Raw genomic sequence first — 10,257 nt, forward strand, 5'->3', positions numbered from 1 at the left:
CATCTGTGGGGACTTCAAGGTGACTGTAAACCCGGTCCTTCACACGGTACAGTATCCTCTTCCGAGGATAGAAAATATTTTCGCCTCACTATCCAGAGGGAAACGTTTCACCAAAATTGACTTGGCACAGGCATATCTACAGATGGAGGTTGAGGAGGCCGCTAAAAAGTATCTCACGATAAATACACACAAAGGCCTGTACCAGTACAATCGACTGGTTTTCGGAGTAGCATCAGCTCCAGCTATCTGGCAAAAAGCTATGGTGCAAGTCCTGCAAGGGATTCCGGGGACTCAATGCTACCTAGATGACATCCTTGTAACAGGAGAAAACGACAACGAGCACCTTGCCAATTTGGAGCAGGTGCTCACTAGGCTGAGAGAACGGGGCCTACGAGCAAATCGCCCCAAGTGCGAATTTTTCCAGAAACAAATATCATATTGTGGCCATATAATTAACGAAGAAGGGTTGCATAAGTCACCTGAAAAAATTGAAGCGGTCATAAAAGCCCCAGCACCTGAAAATGTCTCACAATTAAGGACGTTCCTGGGATTGATAAATTACTATCATAAATTTTTACCGAACTTGTCAACTGTTCTGCACCCTCTTAACGCACTGCTACAAACGGGAGTAATTTGGAAATGGAGCGAAGACTGTAAACGTGCCTTCCATAAATGCAAAGGCTTGATCACGTCCAAGGAAGTGTTGGCTCATTACAACCCATCACTGCCAATCAGACTGGCGTGCGATGCATCCCCTTACGGCGTAGGAGCGGTATTATCGCATAGATTCCCTGATGGCTCGGAGTGGCCGATAGCTTTTGCGTCACGCTCATTGAACTCAGCTGAGCGTAACTATGCCCAGATCGACAGGGAAGCACTCAGCCTGGTGTGGGGAGTGAAGAAATTCAACCATTACCTACACGGACAAAAATTTACCTTGTTGACTGACCATCAACCCCTCGTCTCCATATTCAACCCTAAAAAGGGCGTTCCCATTATGACAGCGCAAAGGCTACAGAGGTGGTCCCTTTTCCTAGGGGCACACCAATATGACATAGAATACAAAGGATCAAAACAGCATGGGAATGCTGACGGTTTATCGCGCCTACCGTTGCCAACGGTAGAAGAGGCACCTACAGTGGACCCAATGGAGATGTTCCACTCAACTATAGTGGAATGTCTACCAGTAACAAATTCTACCATTGAAAAGGAAACGAGAAATGACCCGACTCTCTCACGAGTCTACGATTTAACGGTGAAGGGATGGCCAGCACATGGCGAACCACTGTTGCCAGCAAACTCGCAAAGAAGAGAACAGCTGTCAGTGTGCCGAGGATCCTTGATGTGTGGATCCAGAGTGGTGATTCCACCCAAACTCCAGGATAAAGTGCTAAAGGAGCTTCACGAGGGGCATCTGGGTGGAGTGAAAATGAAGAACCTAGCCAGAGCGTTTGTGTGGTGGCCAGGTATCGATGGAGACAGTGAAGAAATGACCAAGAGCTGTCTAGGATGCCAGAAGTTCCAAAACGCCCCACCACAAGCCCCTCTACATCCATGGGAGTGGCCCTCATCTCCATGGCAAAGGGTACATATCGACTTTGCTGGTCCATTTATGGGCTCAATGTTCTTAATCGCGGTTGATGCACACTCCAAGTGGCCGGAGGTAATAAAGATGTCCTCCACCACCCACGGAAAAAACCATCACAGTATTAAGGACCATATTTGCCAGGAATGTGCTGCCTGAACAGATCTGTTCTGATAATGGACCGCAATTTGTGTCCGAAGAATTCGGGAAGTTCTTAAAAAACAATTGGGTTAAGCACTACACGTCCGCCCCATACCATCCCGCCACCAATGGATTAGCTGAAAGGTTTGTTCAGACCTTCAAGAAGGCCATAAAGGCCATGGGTAATGAAGACATAAATCTACAACATAAGGTAGATAACTTCTTGTTTGCGTACAGGAATGCAACACACGTGGTTACAAACCAAACTCCCGCCATGATGTTTTTCAATAGAAGACTAAGATGCCGGCTGGATTTGATCAAGCCAAACATCAGAAGGGACGTAGAGAACCACCAATTTCAAGGCATGAATGAAAGGCCAACTAGAACCTTCCAGATAGGTCAACAAGTTTTGGCCCGGGACTACCGTACCGAGAAATGGCAGCCTGGAACTATTTGCACACGACTAGGACCGCTGATGTATACCATGGACATTGGTGAAAGCATAATAAGGCGCCATGCTGACCAGATCATAGAGTCATCCGAAAAGGGACAACCTACACCACAACTCTATACGCCTAATGATGAAGCAGAGATACCCATAGGGCTGGATTTTGCTACGGGGGGCGGGTTGGGGTCTTGTTCCCCACATTTCGGGCTGGATTTTGCTAGGGCCGTGGAGGCGGGATTGGAGACGTGTGGGGGATAAAAATCGCAAAACTGGCGTGCGGGCGCAAACCCGCCTCCATGCAATTTTCCTAAATTCGTGTCTGCTGGTCCCGACTCCGTCCCGCCTCTAGGAGGCGCGATAGGCCCTTAAGGCCCTTAACAAGCCCTCAATTGGCTCTATAATCCCATTTTCCTATCCAGTTGCAAGTTTACTCGTTTTCCCACGTGAAACACGCCTGGTGGGAAACACACAACTGAACCCTAGCGGGAGCACAACTGGCTTGAGGAGTAGCAGCTGCAGCTCAACCATTAAATGGCAGATTTGAACAGGCTTTAATTGCAGGTGGCATAACTTTGCTCTCGCAGGTCTGGGGGATCTTTCAGAAGGCTTCCCAAAGCTCTGGAAGTTTGCAGCCTGACAACCATCTCCAGTGTGACCTCCTGGGAAACCCCTCTCGCCACCTTCACTGAGCGCTTCCTCAACTGAGGCATCTACCAGAAGCATGGGAGCTTTTTTTGGCCTGCCCTTCTGGATATTACATGAGGCCGCCCAACAGCAGCAGCAACAACAGTTGCGCCAAGCAGCTGCTGCCCCACCTGAGGATGCACAGGCCAGAAGGGGCCAGCGCATGGAAGTCCGTCGGCGCAGGAGATACCCCCCAAGCAGGGTCTACAGATGCAGGGTCAGCTACCTCGACATGTCTGAGCGGCAGTGCCAAAGGCGGCTCCGACTTTCGCGAGAGATAGTGGCTGACATCTGTGCAATGCTGCAGCAAGACCTGGAGCCCAGAGGAGCAGCTGGACACCCCTTATCAGTGGCCATCAAAGTCACCATCGCACTCAACTTTTTTGCCTCAGGCTCATTCCAGGGATCAGCAACAGATATCAGCGGCAACTCACAGGCGGCCGCACACACCAGCATCAAGCGGGTAACCGATGCCCTCTTTGCCATCGCGCACAATCACATCCATTTCACCAAGGATCGAGCAAGTGTCATGGCGAGAGCGGTTGGATTTGCGAATCTTGCAGGCTTTCCAAGGGTGCAGGGCATCGTTGACTGCACACATGTGGCCCTTAAGGCTCCCCATCGCAATCCTGGTATTTTTGTCAACCGCAAGGGCTTCCACTCCCTCAACGTTCAGCTGGTGTGTAACCACAAGAAGGAAATTTTGCATGTTTGTGCCAAGTACCCTGGCAGTTGCCATGACTCCCTCACACTGCGCCAGTCTACTGTGCCTCCGCTATTCAGTCCGCCAGACCAACTGAACGGATGGCTACTTGGAGACAAGGGCTATCCCTTGAGGACGTGGCTATTGACGCCGCTGAGGAGCCCATCCAACGCAGCTGAGAACTACAACTCCAGCCACCTTTCCACCAGAGCCATGATCGAGCAGACCATTGGTCTGCTGAAGATGCGCTTCAGATGCCTGGATAGATCAGGTGGAGCCCTGCAATACTCAGCAGCCAGGGTCTCCAGAATCGTTGTGGTTTGCTGTGTGCTTCACAACATGGCACAGCGTCGTGGCTTGCAGATGGCCGAGGACCAAGTGGCTCCTGACATATCCTCCTCAGATGAGGAGGAGGGGGAGGAGGAGAGCGAAGACGAACATCTTGCAGAGGCTCATCAACCAGCGGCAGCAGTGCGCGAGAACATTGGTGGCCGGCATGCAAGGAACGCGCTCATATTGGGCAGATTTGCTGAGCCTCGCCCATGAGGGACTATTGCCTCGCATCCTTTTACCTGAGCACTGACAGTAGCCAGGAACCAGCTGACTTCTAGCGATGTGACCACCATACTGACCTCAAAGTGAAAGTCCCATTCGCGAAATGACACACGCCACAACTACAGCAGTAGCCAACAGATGATTTATTAACATTATTCTGATGGCTTTCAACCATAACACATTAAATTCCACCCAAGTGACTACCCTTGTGACTATTTGTGCAGTTTATTTCTCTTACGCGTGCTCCTACGTAGTGGTACCCCAGTGGCATCAGCAGATGTGGAGGCCCCTTGCTCACTTCCTTGCTGCTCCTGTCTGGACACCTTTGGCGGGCGTCCTCTGGGGTTGCGAGCCTGTAAGGGCTGCGCAGCAGTCTGCTGCTCCTGCGGCTGTGCAGGGGTTGAGACGCCGATCTCACTTGGGTGCTGACTCAGGTGGGGCTCTGACCGAGGACTTGTCAGTGGCATGGAAGTTTGAGCGCTTGGAGAGGAGCCCCCACCTCCTTGTTCTCTGCCACCATCATCCCTCTCATGGGTCAGGTCCCCCTCAGCGCTTGCAAGTGGCGAGAGAGCACCTTGCTGCACATCAGGGGAGCCATGGGGACCCGTGTTGGGACTGGCAGTCCTTCTCAGAGAGACTGCCATGAAGGTCTGGTTTCTCAGTTCAATAGCTGCGCATCGCTCCTCCAGAGATGTCAGTCTAGTCTGAACACTCACCATGTTTTCAACACTCGCGCGACGTATCTCCTCCATGGCCGTAGCCAGCCTTTCCACGGAGGTTGCCATCCTTTCCGTGGTAATGCCTTGATGCGCCAATGACTCCACAAATGCTCTGCTCGTGTTAGCGGCGGACTCCTCCATTCGCTCCACACTCGCAGCAGCCCTGGAGACAAAACCTGCCAGAGACTCCTGCATATTTTCCTGGAGTGCCATCACCGCTGATACTGTGGATGGACCCAGAGGCAGAGGGTCGACATGCAGCTGAGCCGAGCTGGGAGAGTGCTGCGCCCTCCGACTAGGACTCTCCACTGCTGTCCCTGTCTCCACCATCTGCTGAGGCTCACTTGTGAGCTGTGATCCACCAGGTGACGACACTACTCTATGTCCCGAAGGTCCCACCGAGGTGTGAGTGTCTGCGCTGGTGCTGGGTGCGTTGCCTTCTGCTGACGCTGCGCCCTCAGAGGTTGCAGCTTCCTCTGAGGAGTCTGGTAGCTGAGGCTGAACCTCCTCCTGCGTCCTGGAGACGGGAGCTTGCGATGGACCTGTGGGGGAGTAAAGGAAAGTGTCAGAGATGAGAGGCCAGGGTTACCTGCACAGTGCTTATTGCAGATGACCAGAGGTCCATCTGTTAGAGCTTCCAAGTCATTATCAGCGAGTCATGCAATGCAATTGAGAGAGTTGGAAAACTCTTCTGTCACCAGCTTGCTCTGCTGCACCGGTCTCTCCGTCCCCCACTTGTGTGTCGTCCTGGATGCCGACGATCTCCAGGACCGCCTCCTCCTATGGGGTCAGCTGGGCTAAGGAGGCTGCCCCTCCCCCTGTCTTGGCTCGCTCTGCTCGGTTGTGAGCTCTCTTTTCCTGCAATGGGGGAGACAAGTGGAGTTTGAGCGAGAATGAAGGAGTGAGTGTAGAGAATCGATGGCATAGATGCTTAGAAGGAGAGAAAGATGGAGTGAGATGGCAAGACCACGGGCCCTCCCTATGTGATGTATGTTGCTTTCATAGCATGACAGTGATAGGGAGTGTGAGGGCTGCATAGTCCATTAGTTAGGTGAATGTGATCATAGAGAGAGAGGGAGTGGGAAAGGGTGCATGGATGTCAGTGTCAAGTGGGATGTGGAGGAAGAGATTGGTAAAGCTGAGAGCTGGTGAGGAAAGGCAATGGGGATCAGATTAAGAGTGATGGGAACATCATACTCACTTTTCCAGTGCGCAGAAGGTCATGGAAGCGTTTGCGACATTGGGTCCATGTTCTGCTGGTATTCGAGCTGGCGTTCACCTGCTCTGCCACCCTCAGCCACACAGCCTTGGTTTGCTGGGGTGGCTTCTTCCTCCCCGAGGAGGGGAAGAGCACCTCCCTGCTCTCTGTCGCTCCCTCCACCAATGCCTGGAGGGCTGCCTCGTCAAATCTGGGGGATGCCTTCCTCCGATGTGTCGCCATGACTGATGATGTTCGCAGCAGCTGCCAGGGCCAGAAGCTTGGCAGTCTGCTGAAGTGAGCAAGGCTTGTGGAAGCCCTTAAATGAAGCAGCAGTGATGATGTCATCGGAGGCGAGCTTCCCACCTGAAAAGCTCTCAGGCTAGGGGTTCCCACACGTGGGGAATCAATTGGGCTATTAAATCAAAATTGCATCAGTTTCCCACATCGTTCAGAATTCGTGTGGGAAACACGAAGGGCTGGATTTTGCTACGGGGGCGGGTTGGAGTCGTGTTCCCCACATTTCCTGTTTCCCACACGAATTCTGCACGATGTGGGAAATTGATGCAATTTTGATTTAACAGCCCAATTGATTCCCCACGTATGGGAACCCCTAGCCAGAGAGCTATTAAGGTGGGAAGCTCGCCTCTGATGGCAGGCAGCACGGCGGCGTAGTGGTTAGCACTGTTGCATCACAGCGCCAGAGACCCGGGTTCGAATCCGGCCTCGGGTGACTGTCTGTGTGGAGTTTGCACATTCTCCCCATGTTTGCGTGGGTTTCCGCCGGGTGCTCCGGTTTCCTCCCACAGTCCAAAGATGTGCAGGTTAGGTTGATTGGCTATGATAAATTGGCCCTGGCAGCTGCTGCTACCATCATCAATCATGGCGACACATCGGAGTAAGGCATCCCCCAGATTTGACGAGGCAGCCCTCCAGGCATTGGTGGAGGGAGCGACAGAGAGCAGGGAGGTGCTCTTCCCTTCCTCGGGGAGGAAGAAGCCACCCCAGCAAACCAAGGCTGTGTGGCTGAGGGTGGCAGAGCAGGTGAACGCCAGCTCAAATACCAGCAGAACATGGATCCAGTGTGGTCACACTGGAGATGGTGGTCAGGCTGCAAATTTGAACATCGACGACTGGTTAACCAAAAGTCAGAGCGACAAATGATAAACCAAGGTGGCAACTCAGTAACTGAAATTTGAACATCGACAACTGGTGAACCAAAAGTCAGAACGACAAATGATAAACCAAGGAGGCAACTCAGTAACTGAAATTTCAATGTGGCAACTGGTTAACCAAAGGGACAACTCGATAACTGAAGTTTCAAGGAGGCAACTCAGTAACTGAATACTTGGCATTCACATTGGGGACGGAAGTCCGATGGGAATGGATTCGGGCGCCTTACCGGGGCTTCGGGTGCTGCATTCCTGCTTGGGGAACCGAGTTGGGGTCGGCAAATGGCCTTGTGCATTGTCTGAAACACTGGTTAATGAGTTGTCAAGGTAGGAAATCAAAAACCAAAAGGGCAACTCATTAACTGAAATTTTGAACATCGACAACTGGCTAACCAAAAGTCAGAGCAACAAATGATAAACCAAGGTGGCAACTCATAAACTGAAATTTTAAAATTGACAACTGGATAACCAAAAGTGGGAACTCATGTTTCGGACGGGCTTACAAACGGCAGGCTGGCGCCCGGCAGAGGCCCGGGCTTCGGCTCCCTTGCGTAAGCGACCGTCTCCGAATCGATTAAAGGCGTAAAATCCGAGTTCAGAGCGGGAAAATTTTTTCCCGAAATCGGCCGAAAAATAAAAAAATTCTCCTTTGCCGCCGAGCAGGGCGGCATTCGAACGGGCACGGGAAGCCGCGTCTAACGGTGTAAAAACGGCTTGGCTCCGACGCGGGAGTGCGGAGATATGGAAGTACGGAAGGAGAAAGATTTGACCGCCTTTTGCGGGCCTCCGGTGATGCTTCCCGGCTTGGGAAAGTGAGTTGCTCCCGGCAAATTGACATGTGTCATTTCTGGCAAGTGTCTCCGAACATAGTTTATGAGTTGGAGTTCGGGAAATCATTAACCAAGACGGAAGTCCCGATGAAGAAAAAAAAAAGGCCCATTTGCGGCGATTTGGGTGCTCCTGGTCGGATACAGGTGGCCGTTTGACCCGCTGATTTGACACTTGTCATTTCTGGCAGGGGGGATTGGCGGGGTACCTGGAGAATGGTAGGAGGTGGTTTCTCGAGACTTGGTCTGTTTTCCAGATTACTGTCTAGGGCCTCCAGGTCTGCAGAGACCGACCCGGGCTGCCGTCCAACCGACTTTTAACCCTTTTTGGGTGGAAATTTATTTCCATTTTTAACCAATTTTCGGGTTTTTGGTCGGGCTTAAAAAACGGCAGCCTGACGCCTGGCAGAGGCCGGGGCTTCGGCTCCCCTTGCGTAAGGGACCGTATTCGACCCGATTAAGCCCCGAAAATGGATCCAAATGTCGGCCGACCAAGTAAGCTTGCTGGGGAGAGAGACTAAGTGCCGGGCTGGGCACCTCATTAACCAGTGAAAAGTTTTGGCTGCTGGAGAGACTAAGTCCGAGCCTGGGCACATCATTAACCAGAAATGAAAAAGGCGAGGCCGAGTCTGGTGCATGGCTAACTGATTAACCAAATTGGCAAGGCCCGGGCTGAAAGTGAGCGAGCGACCCGTGGCCAGGGGGCTGGATGGCGGGAGAGAATCTAACCCCCAAAATATGGAAGTCCGATGAGAAAATATTCGGCCGCCTTTTGCGGGCCTCGGGTGTTGCTTCCCGGCCTGGGAAAGTGAGTTGCTCCCGGCAAATTGACATGTGCATTTAATGATTTCGAGACATGATTAACCAAAACACGGAAGTCCGATGAGAAAAGATTCGGCCGCTTCACGCGGGCCTCCGGTGATGCTTCCCGGCCTGGGAAAGTGAGTTGCTCCCGCCAAATTGACATGTGTCATTTCTGGCAAGTGTCTCAGAACATAGTTAATGAGTTGGAGTTCGGGAAATCATTAACCTAGTCGGAAGTCCCGATGAAGAAACAAAAAAGTGCCATTTGCGGCGATTTGGGTGCTCCTGGTCGGATAGAGGTGGCCGTTTGACCCGCTGATTTGACACTTGTCATTTCTGGCAGGGGGGGTTGGCGGGGTGCCCGGAGATTTTCGGGAACACGATTTTCAGAACAAAATTCACTCAGCGGGAGCACTTTGAAAAGGCCCAAAAAGTGTTACTTTGCTAAAAGGCTCATTTTATGAATATAGAGACCTTTCAAAGAGTATTGGAAAGTCATATTAAATTGGTTTTGTGGCTTTTATGACTTAATGACAAAAAACTCTAAGTGTGAATCTGAAATCGTAGACAGACAGCAGAAACATATAAATAATTCCAGCGTCTAAGTTTCATTTGCTGTCTGTCACACAGGTGCCTCTGAACCGGTCAGGGCCTGTGACCCCACTGAGCTTGTTTTATGGCTTATGCACACGCAGTGTTTGCACCAAGTTCCCCTGTGTTGCGCGCTCAGTGGGCCCATCCAAGACAGCAGAAACAAGATGTACATGCCAGCGTCTTTAAAGTTTCATTTGTTGTCTTGTCACACAGGTGCCTCTGAACCGGTCAGGGCCTGTGACCCCACTGAGTAGTTTGACGGTGCTAATGCACAAGCAGTGTTTGTCAGATTCCACTGTGTTGTGCGCTCAGTGGGTCCGTCTAAAATGACAAGACAGCAGAAACATTCCAGCGAGTTTCATTTGTTGTCTTGTCACACAGGTGCCTCTGAGCGGGTCAGGGCCTGTGACCCCATTGAACTTTGTGAGCAACGTATGCACACGTAGTGTTTGCAACGAGATTCCCCTGTGTTGTGCGCTCAGTGGGCCCGTACGACCGATTTGGTGACTCGCGTCCGTAGTGGGAGTCCCTGGGCCGGCCCAGTATAGAGAGAGGCTGGTGTTCAGGCTATTTCAGGGTTTCCTCTCGTTTCTGTCACTGGTGACAAGACGGACATGCACACGGCGAGTCAGAGAGAGAGGGTGTCGGCGCAGCTCCCGGTGTTTTCTTCCTTGGCCGCGCCCTTCTCTTTGTCCTTGTAACGCTCTCGCGTGAGTCCGAGACGTCCTGTGATTCTCAGTGGTCCTATTCAAGCAGCGGAGCGGGTGTCTGCCTCTTGTGCACGAAATCTTGTGTGCTCAGTGCGTCCCGTTCTGCTAGCTGAACAC

The sequence above is a fragment of the Somniosus microcephalus genome, chromosome 3 (genome assembly GCF_052327205.1).
Source record: "Somniosus microcephalus isolate GS21.2 chromosome 3, FLI_Smic_1.0, whole genome shotgun sequence".
Lineage (NCBI taxonomy): Eukaryota > Metazoa > Chordata > Chondrichthyes > Squaliformes > Somniosidae > Somniosus > Somniosus microcephalus.